The following is a 21,228-nucleotide window of genomic DNA, read 5'->3' on the forward strand; positions in this document are numbered from 1 at the left end:
GGTGAAAAAGAACTGTGAAGGAAAAGTCACAGCATATGTAAATATGCCACTGTGCTTTCTCAAAAGTCTGTGAATAAATTCAGAATTTGTCAATGAAACCTCATAACATGACCAGAGCTTTCAGATTCTTTGCTGCTACTAGAAAAACCTGTCTTTAACCTTTAAAGGTAAGATGTCTACAAATATCTACCCTAAATATACTGTTCTATTTTAAACATAATGTATCATAAAGGGACTAACTGTGAGCAGGTTGGTACATCTTACAACTTCACAATGCCACTAAAGAATTGAGGACCATTTTTGTAAAGCTAAGAATCTCATCAGACTGGCAATATAAATCTCATTACTTCCAAACACAGCAATAGCACAAATTATTTGATTAGACCCGAGACCTAACCCCATCTGTGGAACAGGTGTTTACCTGTAAAAACATAGAAAGAAGAAATATCTTTCTTTTGAGACTGACCAAAAGAGCTCACTAGATAGATGCCAGAGATGATTGAGAAGGCATTATAACTAGAATTTACAATAGTGGCAGCTATGGGGTAGACAGGTTTCAAACTGAGTGAATAAAGTTCAGTTCAGTGTTCTGATTTCTAATCACCTGTTTTCCTCTAGACAAACATTGTCCCTGCGTCTTTTTTAATTTTGGTGGGAGGGGGAATTTTTTTGTTTTCTTTTGTGCTTTGGAGAGTAAAAATCATTTGAAGTTGAGCTTTTTTTTGTCTTATTTATCTCCTTCGCTGAAACCACATTGTCTCTTTGCCTTTGAGCACAGTTAGATAAGAGACTGAGCACCCCATCTGTCATGAATCTTCAGAAGTAGGACTTCAGAAAATTCTGTTATTCTTTCTCTAATTCACAACAGGTTTGCATCACTTTTGCTCCTACCCTATCAATTCCACATATTGCACCAGCAGGTCTGCTGGTTGGCTGATATATTTAAACCCCCTGGTTTTCTGACACTCTACCACAGTGACAAGCATCTCAAAGCGTATTGTAGCTCTCCAGCCCTTGAAAGCACAGTGATCCAAGGAGCTTCTGCCTCAAATTGTAACTTATAGGCTGCAGTCAGCAGGTCAGCCCTTCACAATTATTACATAAACGGGACAAGCCTAATCATCAGGAAAGACAAATTAAGGCAGACACCCTGGGCAAGATCAATCCCTGTTAGCCAGCCATCCAGCCGGAGGCACATTTGACATAAGCTCTGAGGAATACTGAGCTCTGGAAGAAGTACTAAGGAGTGCTCACTGCCAAAAATAAACCTCAAAAACAACAAAAAAAGAAAATCCTGCCTGGTAGTTAACTTTCCTGTGTCAACTGTTGTCTAAAATACCTTTCATAAAAGCATAGAATTGCAAGTGTAAAACTATTATTATAAGGTCTGTTGTGTCCAAAAAATGGAAACCCAAACTGACATGCACAGCTGACAGCACTCACAGATAGCTCATGAGGTTCGAGTGAAAACTTTCAAAAATAAAGGCAGCTTCCACAGTCTTATGACACTGGTTGGTCCTTTTGCCTCCAATATTGTCCTGTTTTATTTGATTACATGAAAATCTGAGTGGTGGGGCTTAGAGAGACCATTTTTTTTTTTCATGCAGAGTTTATGCCCTTTGTTTTATGCATTATACAGGCATCCTAGAAGTGAGTGTGCTTACGAGTTCTGAAAATAACACACTATAACGTCCTTTATTTTAGACACTAGTATGTTCACAAAGTTATCAACACATGTACAGACATACAAGTGCATGTTCTTGTATGGATGTATGTTTGTATGTGTCTTACATAGAGAACAGACATTCTTATAGGTACAGATATAGGTTAGATAAACCAGATTCTCTTAGCTACATCTATAGTCCATTATTTTAAAAGTTGCCAGTTATTTGACAGGACAAATACTTATGCAAGGCATAGTAGTAGAAACTGTCTTCATTTCTAAGATTTCACACATTCCCTAATTAATTCAAGGGGACTTACAGTTTTAGATAACATTCTTCCTTTTATCACTTGCCATCTAGCAGTTGGTATAATGTCAACACTTACATCTTTTTTTCCGACTGAAATCATTTTTAAAACATTTTTATCCTAAAATGTTCTCTTCGATTTTTCAAAAATTATCTTAAAGATAAGAGATTTCTTTCCATTTCAGTCCCACAACAACGAGAATGTCAGCACAGCTTTTTTGACAGACAAATTATTGAATCAAAGAAAGAATATGCCATTAAGCCCACAGGTTAGGAAGTGTCAGGAATGGTTTAAAGAGATATCCCATTTATCTTCAAAACATGCACGGAATGTCACTAATGTGTGTTTATCATGTATAATCAGACAAAGAAAATATCGAAATAAAGTACTCCTGCATACAATAGAAGTCTCCTTCCATCTCTCAAGATATCAGTGCTATTCAAATAGAATAATAATGATGAAACCTCCTTTCTTGAAAATGGAAATCAAGTGAAATGTAGATAGAAATGATTTTTTTTTGTAGTTGATGTACATTTCTAAAGTGCATTAACAGGAAATCCAGAACTTTTTAGGTCAATTATATTGTCAGTATTGTCAATGCCACTGAAATGAATACCTAAGCAGTGCGTATTCTTGCTGGAACAGGGTTAGAGAAGAAATCCTGTATTCAATTACTTTGAGAAAAGCAACTGCAGGCACACATTTAAAGGTTTGCTTTGTTTCATCTTATTTTTATTTTTAATCAGTGAAAAGGCATCCAAGAAACATATTATTATATATGTTTTAAAATCCACACTCTACAATGTTTCCTTTTTAAATGTTCCTGTCCTTTTGGCATCTATTTCTTAAAGCTCATTTTTGGTAGCCAAGAGCATCACAAAACACTAAGTCACTGCCTTCATAATCAATTTTCCACGACATGATGTGACAGGTTCACAGAGTTAACTAATATATAGGCTCAGTATGAGAATAGTAGGCAAAGGTTTTTTAAACACCTGAAAGGTATTGGAAATCAAAGCGGTGATGACATATTGATGGGATAGGAGGTTTTGCCAGGTGAGCTGAATAAATGCATCAGCTTTACCCTTTGGAACATGCCATTACACATCCAAACAATTTCAAACAAAAGTATTCTTGTAGATTTGCAAACTACAGTCCCAGCAGCAGACAAAACGTGCAGCTGCCAGTTTGCCCATTCTCAATATTATTTGTGTGAACAAATTTCTTTAATTCTACACACAATTTAAAAGAGGTCATATAGGTTGAGAAGTATTTCATGAGATAGTCAAAGATGGGAGTAGGTTATGTAAAACACCAGAGTAAAGAAAAGATTTCAGATAATAATAATAATAATGAAAAAAAAAAAAAAAAAAGCTGACTTTTTTCCAGGAGATTTTACAGGAGATGTCTAGGAAGTCTCATAAGAAACCCAAAAGGCAAAAGGCCTCTAAAGAGACCTATATATTTTTTGTGACTCATACCAGTTCCTTATGGATTTCAGGGAATGGCTGTGGCTATTCTCTGCCCACTTCATTCAGAAGCCAGGCACAGCCACAGTGGCCTCACCTACAGACTACCTATATCCTCCACAACAGGGCTCGCTCTCAAACTAGGATCTGCATACTTTCTGCTGCCATGCTGATAAGGAGCACATCCTTTATCTGCAAAGTAGTACTTCCACACCCCCTTAAGAAGTGCCCTAATATCCAGCTTATTGACTACCATGAAATTACATGTACAAGCATGTCTCAACCACTTGCATAATTCTGAGGACCAGCATCTTCACCATCATGCATAAATCTTGCTCAAAGGACAGAAAACCCTAAAGCAGAAAAGACACACCCCAGAAGGTAAAGAGGATATGTAAGAAGGAAAGGAATCCAATTCAAAAGAGTAACAACAGAAAGGGGAATCAAAACTTCTGTGAACAGCAGTAAAAGAGTTCTGTGAGAGATAGAAAGAGATGAAGCAAAGGTGTACAAGGAAAGGGACCGCCACAAAGCGCTGTTAAGCTGTGTTTCACCTGCACCACTGAAGAAAGCACTAGCCAAGGGCACAGCCTTATGCGTGGAGAGGTTGTAACACAGCACTTCAGCTTGAACTCTGGAAGAATCCCCTAGACACCTTTAGCTTATATAAGCAGTATGTGTTCACGTAGCTAGTTACTCAGGCACATTTTCTAATGGCATTAATTTTCAGTTACTTGTAACACTAGTTAAGGCTTTATTTATTTATTAACTTATACTGTTAAATCTTAAGTTCTGTTAAGACTTCTCTGTTCTAGTCTGCAGCTCCGCTCAAGAAATGAAAGGAAAAAATATCAGAAGAGAAAAAAGGAGCAATCGTGTAAAAGTTTTAAGTGTGTTCAGGAGAAATTTGGCAGTAACATAGAGGCTGCTTTGTTTCTCAACAGTGAATTTTAAACAGTTCTTAATTTCACCCCAGTTTATTCAGATACGCTGCTGACATATGCTTTAAAGGCTCAAAAACTACCTAGGTTTCCAAAGGTTGAATTATATTCCTCTCAGAACCAGATGAAAAGCAATTGCAGTAAAGAAAAAAAAAAAACGCTTCATGAATTCTTGTGCAATTCTAGGACATATTTATGCTCTGCACACATGCTAGTAATACATGGCTGCTTTTATTATTATTATTATTACTATTCTTTAAAAGCTGTAACTAATTCTTTACAACCAGACAACTAGTTTTGGGGAAGAAGTATGGAAATATATATAAGTATTTTTATAACAAAAATACTGGTTTCCATGTATTCTGAAATTACGGTATATTTGTATTGCATCGCATTCACTTGCAATATACAAAATCTAATTATTTTCTAATAATGAAGCCAATCAGTGTGACCATAAATATCCATGGTGTGGTTTGCAAGCCTAAGCTCAAATTAGCCAGAGATTTAGTGCCTGCAGCACTGCTGCTTCTGAGGTTCTGATATGTTTACATCAGATTTTAATATGTTGCTCTTTGCAAAAGCAACACAGTGCTTCACATTATGCTTGAAAATCTTCATTGAGTCATGCATGAATCTGTACATATAAAGTAGGGGAATATAGAGGTGCATGCTCTATTTTAATGGACAATTCCATTAACTACTATTATTTTATTTTTTCTTTTTAAAGAGAAAGAGAGATGAAGAGAGAGAGGTTCAGGATCTCTTATCGAACATTTCTTTCCAAAAAATTCAGTTAGAGTTAACAGGAGGTCATTTGATATGCATCAATGCAGGCCAGAAATGTTACATAGGGAATAACTTGCACCAATTTCAAAATGTGTTACTTGCAACAGAATCTACAAAATTAATATTATTTCCAGTGTGGATATTCTCATTACTCACTATCCCCATTTTCTCAATAGAAAATCCTTGTTATAAGAAAAACAGGGTTTTTTGTTGTTGTAGTTGTTGTTTTTGTTTGTTTGTTTGTCATCAATGAGTCTGAAAAAATCCTATTGAAAATTCAAGGGTAGTCAGTCTCTGTATCTGAGATCTAATAAAACTGAGGGACAACAACGCTTCACAAAGGCCACTGATTCACTCCATATTTTTCTGTGAAGAACTTGCTAAAAACTAAGCAAGCAAGTTTGTGGTTCCTTGCAATATACTAGAGGAGGTGACGCTTCCAATACTGCATAATAAACTCCTACTATAAGAAGGTCTCCTAATAAATACTCACTGCCTGCAATTTTCTGAAAAACTGAGATGTAGATGAACATATGATCTCCTGGAAAGATTTAGGATAAAAAAAAATATATACACATATATATGTGGTTTAAAAAAAAAAAAAAAAACACAATACAGAATACAATAGAAAAGTAAATAAAAAATAAACCTAAATAACGGCATAAGACAGCATTCAACTCTTTGCCTCTTGAAAATTTAAATGAATACTCCTTGAGAGCAAACTACAAAATGCTAACCTTGAAGTGTTGAGTGGCAGAAAGAATTATGGGTTATTGTACTGTCAAAATGCCAGACAGCTGTATGTTGAGTTACTGTGTTATTTAGACAATCAGAAACTTGGAAGCTAATGTGACATATTTTTTTCAGTGTGAAAGCTCCTGACATGCGTCATGATAATTTCTAAAGGGACAAAATGTTATATAAAAAACATAGTGCCTTTATGAAACTGCCTCACAGGTACAACACCATTCCAAGTAGAATTCATGTTAGATACTAAAGATAAATGGGATAAATTCACAACATGACTAAAATTACTATTACATGGTTTGTTTGTTCATTTGTGCGACAAATTTTATTCTTGTCATATTTGGAAGTACTATGATGTACAGAGCCAAGGACTAGCTAGTCATTTCCTACCTATAATCACTTAAAATATTTCTAATTTTACCTCAAAAAAGTAAATTCATATTTAAATATTTCCCAAAAAGAAAATTGACCTAACTAGCTACTCTGAGACTGGCAAAAATCAATTCCACTCTGAAATGGGGTGGCTAGGAAGGCTCCAAACATTTTCATGATTCATTTCCCCCATTCCAGAAGATCCAGTGTTCTCCGTACCTAAAATTAACTCAAGCCTAATCACAGGAATACTAAATGCTGACATCTCTTTATGAGGCTAGGTTGGCTTAATATTAATGGGTCTAAACTACACTAGCATCATTAAAATTGAGAGTTTCCCATGCTGTCTTGAGTATTGCCTTACTGTGCTTCAAATTAAACTATGAAGAAATTAGGATTTCATTTTAACTCTGAAACAAGTTTCTTCAACATTTCCAAATACCCTTGTGTCGACAATTGTTCACAAAATCTTATCAACATCGACTAAGGAAACTGTTTTATAACAGGAACTAGAGCAAGTAAGTTGCAAATGCCATTTTCCACTGTAGAATCCTCAGTTAGAGACAGCTGATAAACTTTGAAGAGTTTACAGAAGAACTGCAAGAAAAATTTAGAATAGTAGATAGCATCTCCTATATCAATAGCTCAAGTATATCAATCTATTTAAACTCTTGTGAGATATAAGAAAGTAGGGACAGTTGGCAAGTGTGTATAAAGAGCAGAAAACTTCAGTTTTGTTTGTACTTTTTAAGCAGGTCTGAGTCTGGAGATCTCGTCAGTACTATGGCTGTTGGGTGGGGTTTTTTTGGCTGTTATTTGGTTTGGCTGGTTTGGTTTGATTTTTTGTTTGTTTGTTTGTTTGTTTGCTTTTATTTACATTAGAAGTAACTTTGGAAAGTTTTATCATCTTCTACACTCAAAGTCAAACCAAACAATAATTGTGTACATTTATAAATCTAGATAAGATAACAGGATTCAATACATACTTTTAGGTAAGCTATTCCATTGTGAAGTTTTAATCAAGTTTTTTTTCTTGCCTTCTATAGACTCATATTTTTTATATGAAGCAACATGTGGGTCAATCTCCATAACTGAACACTTATATTAGAATTGTCAGATGTCTGAATACTACCTTGTCTTTTTTTTAAATTAATATACATTATTAACATTAATGATGAATTTCATGTGTTGTCATAATGCCTACCCATCTATCCTAATTATACCTGAAAAAGGGTCTTAACTAACCTAAGTAACTATTATCAGCAACAAAGTTGTCTTTTTGCTTACCCTTACCAGTACAGGGTGACAGAACTGTGAATTATCCTATCATCTTTCAGAATAGTAAGACAATTAGCCATTTAATTCAATACTTTGCTTTATGGTGATTTGCCAATTTTTGATCATGTCAAAGTATGCTCTCCATACAATTCATACTTAGGAGAGAGGGAACTAGTAACCTCTTATTAAAGATCTGTGCCAATATAAAACATTCACACAGGAAATATAAACAGCAGGACAATAACAAATCTGAGACTATATAATATAATTATTTGTTCACTTGTTGGCTAAAGTAGAGGCCTGAAACAGGTGCTTTTAAGATTGCTTATTCAGCTGTTAAGTGAATTTTATCAGAATACGCAGTACATTCCAGCCCATTGTTCTCTTTCTATATATACACATTGAAAGAACATTTATGACAGTAATGCATTAGACATATCCATTAGAAGTGTTTCTGGTCTTTTGTCATCACTCTTGAACAGAACAAAATTTTAGCATTCATAGCACAAGGTTAAATAACTTATTTAGCAATGATACTCATTTTATAGATCTTGCCAAACTAGCAGCTACTGCTTTTCTTTATTTTTTAAAATGTGATATAATATCACTCCAGTCCAATTCATACCCCAGTGATCATTAGACAAAATATTTTTAGTGCTTATTCTTTGGTCGATACCGGAATAACAGAACTTGCTTGCTGTTCAAGCTTCCAGAGCATTAAGAAAAATGTTTATGTTTACTCTATAAATTCTAAATTGGAGATAGGAAGAGGTTATTTTAATTTTTGTAAATTCCTAGTTTTCATTTGCTCACTGGACAGAGCTATCTCTCTAAGCCTCAAAAAATTAAAGGACTGACTGACGAAAAATATTTCCTTGTACTAGTGAGAAGTTGGATTCTTGCTAAGATAAATCAGGTGAAAAATGCACACATTACCAGTACATCAAATGAAAAAATAAAATAATTTACACAATTTCTATCCTTAGATGTGCTTAATTTTAGGAAAAGACATTAAAATAGTATTTCCTACACTATGGTTCAACACCAAGTAAATGAGAACATGGAAAGAGTGTAAATACTTTATCTGGTATCCACTTAATCCAAGGCAAAAACCTGTCACAGTTGTCTATAACAGATATTAAATTGTAAATAAAAAACAGTGCTTAGATCTTCTGTACAATTTCTTTAAATGTTGCAGCCAGCTGTCCCAGTGTCTCTAAGAGAGAAGAAATGAAGTGGAACCTTTGTGGAATTTTAAGCCTCACCAACCTGTTTGAACAAAGGGACAGAGATATCAAGGCTGAAAGCTTGCATGGATCGTCTTCAATTCCAAACTTATGCTTCTTGTCAACGAGATAGAAGGAGGAGGGCTTGACTTTATCAGCATTTATACCTTTATAATTTTGTACTTCACAAATTATTGGCCTACCATAAAAACTGTGTTGTGAGCTGCATCTTATCTGAATTAAAGCTAACATTTCTACTAAAAGACATTTCAATTATGACAGATCAGTTAAGGATTTTAAATGAGGAATGTCTCCTTTCTTTTTTCCAGCTTATTAATTTTTATTTTTATTTGACAGTTAACCTAATGCTAAGATAATACTGTGTAACTTTAATGCTTAAAATTGATATATTGCCATAGGGCATGCTTCGTGATGGATGGGCTCGGCTTTTATACGAAGAGACACAGACTTTGATTATTATTGTTCATACTTACTATTGATGATGAATATTTTCATGATTAACATTTCATTGAATAATGCTTTACTAAAAAGAGATATAAAAAATGCAGAAATGCCATTTCATTTAAAGCACTTCTTTTGCATGTTCCATACAGCATGAAACATTCAACAAATGAACAAAAGCTGTAGTGCTATGTTACACACAATTTTTCCCTATTTGTATCACTTCTTAATTTATAGATTCTACGACATTCATCCCCACTGATTCACACAGCAACCTCTTTCTTCTCCTGACTTATCCTATATTACATACCCAACCACTGTTCATGGCTTAATTTTTTGTACAGTACCCATATGAATAGGATGACTTTTAAAGGCACTAATGCTTCTCTCTTTCACCCATTCTTTGTAGATCATTGAAAATATATTAAGCATCATTATAGGTCTCCCTGGTTTTGTACTCTTTCACTACTGACATTTGTGAAAGACAGAATACTGGGCTGTATGGACTCTTGCTTTGAACCCATTGTCATTATCTTCTCTACCATAATGCTAATGATAAAAATGAAAGATCAGGAGAAAATAAAAAAGATATTTTTATGGTACAGTGCAAGATTATAAATTTCTGTGCTATACTAGGGTAAGAAAAATAAAATAAAATAAAAATAAAAAATAAAAACAAAGCCCTTTAAGAGAAAACCAAAACCATGTTAGAATGGCATTTTACTATATTACTTTCAGCATTGGATGTTCAGATCTGACACAGAACATGCATCTGCTACCTGCCCTGGCAAATCATTAGTCCAGTCATTTGATGGGAATTCACTGTTGGAGAAGAGTATCAGCTTTCTGCAGAAAACCTGAGTCCATGACAGTACCCAATACACTGTTCAATAAATCAGTTTATTTATTTTTGTAATCATCTACACAAATATTCTTCATAATTTTCCTTCACATGTGAAGTGCTTATTTTTTATTTATGACTATAAATAAAAAGCTGTACAATCATATCTTACATATTTTATTGTTCTGAGAGCAAAAGACACTTGACTTTAAGAATCAGCATTCCTGTTTCTTATGCTCATTTCATTATAAAGAGGTTTACCATAAATACTGAAATTTGAATTCCACCCAAGTAATGCATTAATAATTCCCATACTTTCTCATAAATGGGCAAAGTCCAATAAATAAATGGGAGCTCTTACATGTTAGAGCAAGGTTAACAAGCAACAAGGAGATTTCAAAGACGAACTATGGGCAGGGGCTGCCAGAAGGTAAGATTCATAATGATGGCACGAATTCTGGGGACCAATTTTTTACTAGGTCCACTATAGCAAGTATCTAAAATTAAATGCTAAGTAGAATTTTTTCCTGAACTCTGACATACCGTAGTTTAAGTAAACAATCTCTAAAATTAAAAATAGATTCTTGATAATAAATTCCAACATGTATATCCTGATAACAGATAATCTTCCCTTATAAATCAAAAGTTCTTCTTTTCTCACGGAAACCTTTCCAAATTAGATCAAATGATTCACCTGAAATATTTCATCCGTCCTCCATCTTCACTGAATACCAGCAATTAATGTCTGGGTAGAGGAATTAATGGTATGGTGAAAAGGGGGAAATTTAAATATTAACTAAGAACTGAAAACAATTATAATAAGAAAAAACATGAGGCTCACCCAAGGGAGAATGTACTGTGTTGTCTAGAATCTTAATGATTCTTGTAGAACCTACAAGAACAGTGGAAATTGGTGTTTTCTGCTCTTTTTTGTTTCTTGAAAAATCATCTAATTTTCCTAATATTTAATAAAATGATGTAAAATGAATGAAAGCTCTGACCAAGAGAGATATGGCATATCATAAAGCATGGCTGTATTTCAGTTCTGAGCTCTTAGAACCAACCCATTATAATCCAGAATAATCAGGGAGTTCTGAGGGGAAAGAGATTTGGCTTCTTCACTGCTAATGCAACACACTCACTCCCTGAAAGAACCTCGCAGTCACTTTATTAAACACTCTGCCTCTTCCCAAGCCAAAGAGCTGGTTCTGGCCATGCTGCATCATGTTGCATTGCCCCATGTTGTATTAGTCACAAAATCTATCTCTAAGTAAATTTGTACTTGAAATATATGACCTTCCTGGTGACACTGTATTTTGAAAGGCTATGAAACAAAAATTCAAAAAGATTCACCAAACAAAAAGGAAATTTTGAACAGTATTCAGTGTACTTGGTATAAATCACAGCCTACAAATAAAGCTGAAAGCTTATTGGCAAAAAATAAATAAATGCACTTTTTAGAATCAGTATAACATTATAAAATGTTAGCTCTGTTAGCTCAAATAACAGCCAATCTTAGCTTTAAAAAAAAAAAAAAAAAAGGTAGTTAACTGAAAATTATAATCACAAGTAGTGACAAATACAACTGAACATGAAGAACAATCTTTTCTTCTGCTTCTTAACAGATAATGACTTCAAGGTCATTCCATTAGTGATCGCTGCAGCTTTTAAATGAAACACATATAACCCTAATCCAATTAATGAAAATATCCTACATTTCTTATACATGCTAATGTTGAATGAATGTTTAAACCTTGGTCATTCACCAGTGCATGCAGTATAAGTCAAAGTCAGAGAAGCACAGTAATATCACAGACAAGGCATGAGGCTGGTGGGAAATGGGAAGAGGTAGAAAGGCGGCCCAATATATTCAACCTAATCTAAATTTAATTGTGTTTGTTTCTAAAATATAAAATGATACATATATTGGAAGGGCGTTAGCGGTTTTTTTTTCCCTATGATTAGTTACATGTTTACACTATCATTGGAGATATCAGTGTTGGTTTTTTTTTCTCACATATCCAGCTGCCATTTTGTTTCTCTTTTCTCCATTTCCACTTTTTTTTCCCCACAAATTTACTTGATATTTTATGCATTCTTTTTCTTTTCCTTTCACTACAATATTTTTTTTCCTCAGTATTTTTCAGTCTGCAATCCCTCTTTGTATATGAATTGAGAAAACACCAAAACATAATAAATGCTTTCCAGCTGCATCTTATATGAGGAGCCTTAAAATCATAGTTTTCAGACAGGAGATGTGGAATGACACTACCTCAGCAGAAGTATGTCTGTGCAGATACAGCTGCATCATTTAATGGATAATACTGGCCTTTTAATTGGCCAGTGTTATGGACAGGGCTTCAGTCTCTTCATTCTCCTGGTACATACACCTCCCCTTAGTAAGGACGGGAAATTTATGGCAACTTGAAAATTACCTTTCATGAACTGAAACATAACAACTGTATTTTTGCATTCACTGAGTGATCAGGATGAGCTAAGATACATAACTTAGCTTAAACCTCAGTAAAAAAGAGAGCTAGACGTTATAGATTGGTTTTGTATTGTTACAACAAGGATAAACTTAAAGCCATGCACATAGTTACTATGCCTTAGCTGATGTTCAATAGTGTTTAAGCTCACCATAATTTTTCAAGCATGGCAGCACAGGGGAATCCAAGATCACGGTGTTAACTGCCATAGAACATACTCATCTAATCTCTTTTGATATGAAGTATGAGAGCTGCTCTGAAAGTAATGCCTCCTGTTTTATCATATTGGCCCATGACATCAGAGGTGGATGCTGATGGGATGTCAGTAGACATTGAATCTTCCCACCAATATTTCATTATATTTTATTGCAAGAGATGGCAGCAGAGGGGCAGTCTGACAATATAGCATCTGACATGGAAGGGCACATGAAGAAAAGTTGTGGAATTGAATTCCTCCGTGTGGATAAAATGGCACCCACTGACATTCACTGATGCTTGCTGAATGTTTAAGGAGACCAAACAGTGAATGTAAGCACAGTGAGGCAGTGGGTGGTGCATTTCAGCAGTGGAAATAGTGATGTGAAAGACACCTTCTGGATAGCAGTACATATTTTTATGAGCATGCAGGCTCTTGATCATTGCTGGCAAAAATGCATAGCTAATGGTGGCAACTATGTTGAAAAACTGTTTTGTAGCTGAGAATTTGCTGCAACAAATAGTGTAATTGGGCTCTTTGCATTTGTTGTAGTTCCGATAGAAATAAAGAGGAGGCATTATTTTCCGTATCTGTGACCTTATTTAAGGAGACTTGTCCTACTGACAGACACATCAAGATAGAACATGGTGTCTCCTTATCCTCACTTAAAAGTATTTTATTTTAAAGTATTAAGTTTTAAAATCAGTATCTCATACAAAGCTCTAATCATTAACAAAACCATAGTGGGCCCAGGCACCTTGGTTCCCTCTGAGTTCCTCATTACTGCCAGTCAAACATGTTGCAGAATACATTTGATTCTCCTAAATCTTGAAGTATATTTAGTTTGCTTGAAACTTTTTGTTTCCATTGTCTTTCAAATAAAATCACAAGACATGGATAAGTGTCACATCATTATAGTAAGGAAGATCACAAAATAGTAACTATTTTGAAGAAGCTGTGGAACTGCAGTAAGCCATACATGAGAGAGAAGGTTTTGCAACCCCCACAGTTGTTTCCATTTCACTTCCATAGTCTCTGCCTTTCACACAGGAGGAAATTAAATATTAACAACAAAGAATATTTTCCAAAAATTTCAGCAGTGTTACTGTTTTGCAGTGTATTGCATCCAAAGCTCATTTCTCAGATCTCTTTTAAACGATGCTTGGTTTGCTGAATTAACAGGAATAGTTTTGTTCAATGGAAAAAAAAAAAAAAAAAAAAAAAAAAAAAAAAAAAAAAAAGATTTATGCTTCCCAATGTGTGAAAAACAACAATGCTCTTTGCTGCATGAAAGATGTTAATTCTTTCTTTCTCTTTGTGTCCCTCATGCAGAAATGTGTATGTCAAGACAGTGACAAATGACAGTACTTGCCAAAGCAGCAGGACCATCAGGTTCTCACCACCTCACTACAAGTGGGATGGGCCTTGTGAAGAACATACTGACAGGATCTACATCTCTCTTCTTATTTCTCACCATGAGCAAAGCCTCCACTGCCAAGGCAGTTCAGCTTAGCAAGGCTTTCTTGCACTTCTAGCTGTTTCACAACCTGTAGGTTTGGATTCAGAAATTATCAGAAGGATTAAATGCTTGCCTGCATGATTTGATGTAATGGTTTCAGAATAACATTCATGTCGTAGGCAGCTTTGCATTGAGCTTACGAATCTATTAGTCAACCATTGAGAGACTTAAAAAAAAAAACATATTGGTAGTACAGGGATGGTGAGCTCGCATGATCTCATCTCCTGCAGCAGCATGTGCTAGCAAAGGACTGAGATCTTGACAGCAACTTACCACTAATCAATGTAGGAAATACATAAAAATCAAGACAGCCATTTTCTCTATTTTAGCATTTTTCTATCACTGTTGGCCCTTTAGTAGTACAGATTGATTCTCTAAACTATCACTTCTAATTCAAAGAACTAAGGAGATCCTATTACACAGGAAAAGATACAAGACTTAAAATAAAAACAGAAAACACATCCTAAAATAGATTAAAACAAGCTATTGATAATGCTGACAGTTTTCAACGCCATCACTGATTTATATTATCACGTAAGCTATTTAACGCCTAAAATACTTACAAAGAAAAAAGGTGAAAAAAAGGTGGAGAGGGAATTAAAAGTCATGAAGACCTATAGGCAATTAATTTATTTGTGAAGAAAGACAAACAATACTGAATTTTTATCACATTCAACAATTTGCTGAAATTCATTATAGTATATGCACAAATTTAGGTTTTCCCAGACTGAATCATGAGAATAAAATGACAGCTAGCTTTGTAATGATACACTTTAAAAACAAACAAACAAAAAAACCACAACATTTGTATTTTAAAAAATCTGTTTTTCAATTAAATTCTTACTAAAAAATGAGTGGTCAACCTAATTCTTCCCACCCTGCAGGTTTCCCTAGTTTTAAATAAAATAATAACAAAAGGCTTTCTTTTTGTTCAGCTATGTTGCAAATGACACTAAAAGTATAACATGATGACTCACAAGACCACAATGGGAAGGTAGGAGGAAAATGAAAACTTTTCTTTTGTTGTTTGAAACTATGCTGCGGTTTCAGCACTAGCGTCTCACACATACCAACAAAGTATTTTCTAATCTAAGATGTACAGAGAAATATTAATCTTAATTCAATTAAAAACTAGAGGAAAGCAGGAATTTCCACTTCAAACAATACCCTGACAGTTTTCCACAGAGGCAACAACCATATTCAGAAAACTTAAGCTTTCAGGGGTTGCAATTCCTTTCAACAATTTCCTTCTGAACAGAGACAGACAAACTGAAACACTGTAAATGGACTCCTAAGTAGAATTGAGGCTGCCCATGTTTTTTTCCTTAAGTGAAACCATTAAACATTTTAAGTAAACAAAAACATGATAAAAGATGTGCATTCCAAACTTCTACTTATTACAGCAATTCATAATTGACTCAGAGATCACTCACATAAAATTCTTTACTACGGTAGGGTGGTGGGGTGCTGGAACAGGCTGCCTAGAGAGGTTGTGGATGTCAGATGGGATGTGGCCCTAGGCAACCTAGTCTAGTATTAAATGGGGAGGTTGGTGGTCCTGCCCATGGCAGGGGGGATGGAGATTGATGATCTTTGAGGTCCCTTCCAACCCAGGCCATTCTTCATTCCATAAAGACCCTACTAGGAAAGTAATGCCTCCTACTTTATTATGATTTTATTGGCCCATGACATCAGGGGTGAATGTTGGTGGCATGGTACTAGAAGGAGAATCTTCCCACCAGTATTCTGTTGCATGCTGTTGCCATGTGACATATAGCAGCAGACAGGCAATCTGACACAATGGTGTCTAACACAAAAATGCTTATGAAGCAAAGGTGTGTCACTGAATTTCTCTATACAGGAAAAAAATGGCACCCATTGACTTTTATCAATACTTGCTGAACATTTACAGAGAAAAACAGTGCATGTGAGCATAGTGAGGCAGCGGGTGGTGCGTTTCAATAGTGGTATGAGTGACAAGAATGATAAGCTATGTTCTGGATCACAATGCACAGCTCTCACACCACAAAAATAAGAGTAGAAGAGTGTCTTCATCAGCTTATCCACACAAATTGGCTAATGGCAGTGACTATGTTGAAAAATAGTGTTTTGTAGCTGAGAATTTGCTCTACCAAATGGTGTTACTGTGCTCTTTGTACCTGTTTTCATGAAAATAATAAGGAGGCATTACTTTCAAAGCGACCTGCGTAGATGCAGTTAAACATGCGTGACTGCGGGATCAAAGCAGAAGAGAATTCAAAACTGCAAAATGTTATTTTAGAAAAGTGTTGACAGTTGTAACTAGACTTGCAAAAAAACATACAGCCTGAGCCAAACCCCTGAACTGTTATATACAGAAAATTTCTTTAGAAGCATAAGTTTTATGCAGTACAATTCAATTTATTTCTAAAACAAGAAGATATATATAAATTTTGAATTAAGAAGCGTTTATGCATCTTCTGATCGTCACAGAAATAATACAGGCTACACTAGTTACTGCATTAAACAGCTGGCAAATACAAGCATATTTTTATCTCCCTACTGCATCTCTGTCATAAAAATGGCATGCTGCATCTGTGGAAATCAAAGAAAAATTCTGCCTCCTACCTATGTTTTTTTTATTGATATATTTATTACATTGGAAATGCAGGAGTACCAGATTGCATGTTGCTACAGTTCTATGCAGCTCTGGAACAATACTGCTTCATTTTCTGTTTTCAATAGAAAAAAAAGTCTTTTAATAATATGAAAGCAAATGGACATGCAACCTGCAGCACAATGGAAAAGATGTTATTTGAATAATTGCAAGTGTAAAGAAATATGTACTACATAAATTGATTTAGTGATCATTCTCCTATAACAAGTATGATTTCAGTTATAGTTCTGAAGTGCCACATCAATCAAAATTCACAGACTGTAGATACTACTGCAAAATCTTAAATACTCCCATCTCCCCATGATTGGAGTCTGATTGCATGCATCATTTCCATAAGCACTGTATTGCAGGAACAACTTTCAGCCGGATTTGAAGCTGGCAGACCAACCTTTTTTCCTATATAGTTCACAGATTACACTTGTGATTGATTGGTAACACCCGTGACCAACAGCCTGTGCACACCCAGGGGAGAGGAAGCCCTGAATGGTACCACACGGCCCAAAAGGAGATGCGGACTGGATGCCTGGGACATCAAGAGCCAGGGCATGGTTCTATCACCATAATTAAATGCCTAATAAATATTTTATTTCTCACACAATCATCTTATGGTGTGCAAAATGTTTGGAGCTTAGGTAAACAGAGGCCTTGGTTTTGACTGAGTCCCCTAGCCACTGCCACAGTACTCTGACTTCATACATGCATACTGAGGGACACTGCTCAAGGGCTTGCTCTGAGCAGGTCACAGCAGTCGCCTCAGCTTTCACATACCTTTACTTCACTTCAGACTGGATTTCATGAGCACTATAATGGAAATGCCTTATTGAAATCAGGTGTTTGCTTAATATATGTAGGTCACTCTGAAAGTAATACCTCCAATTTATTTCCTTGGAAACTACAACAGATACAAAGAACATAATAATACTATTTGAAAGAGTAAATTCTCAGGTACAAAACAACATTTTTTTCAACAGTCACCTTCATTAGCTATGCATTTTCACCAGAGATGAGCAAGAGTCTACATGCCGTTTGTAAAAATCTGCACTGCCATCTGCAACATTGCTTGTGCTTCGCATTCCTGTCACCACTGTTGAAACACACCACCCACCACCTCACTGTGCTCACATCCACTATTTGGTCTCCACAAACATTTGGTGCCATTTTTTTCTGAATGCAGGAATTCAATGACACACCTATGCTTCATTTGCACTTTCATGTCAGACAGCACTGTGTCAGACTGTCCATCTGCTGCCATCTGTCACATGGCAACAATATGTAATGGATTGTAGGCAGGAAGGTTTAACTTCTACTGCCATGCCACCAACATCTGCCTCTGACATCATAGGCCGACATAATAAAATAGGAGCGTTATTTTCAGAGCAGCCCTCATAATACAAAACATACTCACATTTTCAAACCATGTGCAATGGCACTTATTTTACTCCTCTTCAGCAGCAGAATTACCACATATCATTGGAGTTTTCTGTTCTTAAAGAATTTCTGCAGTAGGTAATATATAGCCACGCATTGCATTTCTACTTAGCTCAGTCTAAATATCATAAAGAACTTTAAAAACATTTAAAGGAAACAATCACTTTTATTTCTTTAGTATGAAGAGATAAGTAACACATGAATCATATAAGAGAATCATAGAATTGCTCAAGTTGAAAAAGCCCTTAAAGAACATCAAGTCCAACTACAACCTAACCACACTACCCTAACTCTAACAACCCTCTGCTAAATTATGTCCCTGAGCACCACATCCAAATGGTTTCTAAACACATCCAGGGATGGTAACCCATCCACCTTCCTGGGTGGCCTATTCCAGTGCTTAACCACCCCTTCTGTAAAGAAGTTTTTCCTGATAGCCAATCTAAACTTTTCCCAGCAACTTGAGGTCATTTCCCCTCATCTTCTCACCAGTGAGAAGAGACCAACCACACTCTTGCTGTAATCACCTTTCTGGTATTGTAAGAGAGTAGTAAGGTCTTCCCTCAGCCTCTTCTTCCCCATACTAAACAGACTCAGTTCCTTCAGTCGCTCCTTGTAGGGCATATTCTCCAAGCCCTTCACAAACCTTGTTGCCCTTCTTTAGACCTGCTCCAGCACTTAGGTGTCCTTTTTGTATTGAGGTGCCCAAAACTGAACACAGTACTTGGTGAGGCCTCACTTGTGCTGAGTACAGAGGCAGGATTGCTTCCCCAGTCCTGCTCAGTATACCATTCCTAATACAAACCACGATGCCATTGGCTGTCTTGGCCACCTGGGCACACTGCTGGCTCATATTCAGCCAACTGTCCATCAGTACAATAGGCATTCATACATGAATGCTAGTACCATCTGCCAAGCCTACAAACATGAGCTCTAATACAAGTTTGCTTAGGAAATACCAACAAAATACAACACTGGAGGTATATGGGGCTCTTTGCACAGAGTTGTCAGAAGAGGAAATGTACAGGAGTCAAACTTAGAGAGAAACCAAGGTCCAAAGTTTGTCCTAACCATCAGAAGGGATCGACATCACCCCTTGGCCCCAGGTGTCCATGCTCCAGCCCTGCATGGCCAGTTGAGGCCCATCATTCAGAGTGCTTCATGACGGTTGCCAGGCAACATGCCTCCCACCCCATATGGTGCCAGGGAGAAGGAGCAGGAAGATGAAAATGAGAAATGCTGGGGAAAACAAATTCATCCAGCCTGAGTGAAATTCAATGGGTCATATATGCTATTTGTTAGAGAAGTAAAAGGGCGTATAACTCTTGCCAGCCTGACTAGGACATCAGTTTATGACATCACTACAGCAATATGCCATGCTTCTGGCACAGAAAACAGAACAAATCATCTGATATTCATCTTCTCTTTATTCTAACAGAGGCACCACTTGAGCCTCACTTGAGAAACTAAAATGGAACTTCTCTAACGTTAAACTTTAAAAAAAAAAATCAGTTTTTTTTTTTTAATTTATTAATAGATGCTACGTTGCCTTACCACTTGAAAGGAAGTTGAGAAGTGCATGTAGAGTAGTCTTCTGCTTACCAAAGCATCTCACTTTAACCAATCTGCTAGTCTTAACGTACAGAGGCAACACCTGTGCACATGGGAAACTCTACAGAAAGGGTAATGTGATTAAATGAGGGACATAACAAACACTGGATTAGTCATGAAGAATCATTAGCTGATACATTATCTTCATTTTAATTAATTTTATTTAATTTCAGCCCAAAACTAGCCACATTATCATCAGAGCACTCGTGGAGAAAGAAGTAATGCCAATAGAAATGCAAACATACTGAGATACCCAGATAAAAAGCCTTGAGTAGCTTGGACAAATATCAAAAGGATTCAGAATTTTCAACTACTTCAGTCACATCATTTTTCAAGTGATGTCACATCATGCTTCATTTATGATCAACTGCTCATAATAGTTAACCAAAATATGTTCAGAAACCCACAGATGCAAGTTTTTCAAGAGTAGTGAATGTCAAATTAGGCAACTCAAAGCCATGCCATCCCTTCAAGCCTGTCCTCTTGCCCCACTTATACTGACAGCATTTTATCACAGGCCTGCCTGTAATTATTTCCAAGTGCACATCATGCAAGATACTGAAGATGTTTGACATTTCTCTTTTATTCATGATTGGCCTCATTTTCTTATGCAAGCATACTGACAAGCCATCCTTGCATATATCATCTGAACCATAATTTCAGGAGCAATTTACCAACTTCAACCAACTTGGAAATCCTGGTGCAGTTCTAGAAATACCATGATGACAAGTTGAATGAGAAGGTAGCACTGCTGAACCTCTCACTATCAGGACCAGACCTAAACTTTGTCTCCCCAGATTATGCAGGCAGCAGCTGAACAATCCACAAGCAGGTAGCTCCTGATTGGGAAAGACTATGATGTGACTTGCTCAGGAGATAGTCCCCTAAACAGTGCAAGAATCCTGGAGAATCTTGTATCCATAGGGATACAAGATAAGAGTTGAGCACTACTGTATTGTAGGCTGTAGGGAATAAATCTATAGGACAAGCAGGCAGTGGATACTTCTGTTGCGTGCAAAGCAATCTGCTATCTCATCTGCAAAATACCCTTGCTATGGACTGGATTCACGTGTTGAAGATAAAACTCACCTTACAGGCTATTCAAAATTAGAGCACAACATCAGGGGTAAATCTCCTTGAAATGCATATTATATATCAATATTCAAATAAATTCCTGAAAATAACCTATTTGGGAAATAAATGCTTTTAAAGAAAAAGAAAGAAAAGAAAAGAAAA

General features: G+C 36.0%; 1 protein-coding gene across 2 annotated transcripts in view; it reads right to left on the reverse strand.

Annotated features, from left to right (window-relative positions):
• LRMDA (leucine rich melanocyte differentiation associated) overlaps positions 1 to 21,228 on the reverse strand; it is a 673,100-nt gene that overhangs the window by 350,237 nt on the left and 301,635 nt on the right. The gene's annotated exons all lie outside the window — the stretch shown is intronic.

Source organism: Lagopus leucura, unplaced genomic scaffold (assembly GCF_019238085.1).
Source record: "Lagopus leucura isolate 7727_CA_CO unplaced genomic scaffold, USGS_WTPT01 Super-Scaffold_739, whole genome shotgun sequence".
In the NCBI taxonomy this organism is placed as follows: domain Eukaryota; kingdom Metazoa; phylum Chordata; class Aves; order Galliformes; family Phasianidae; genus Lagopus; species Lagopus leucura.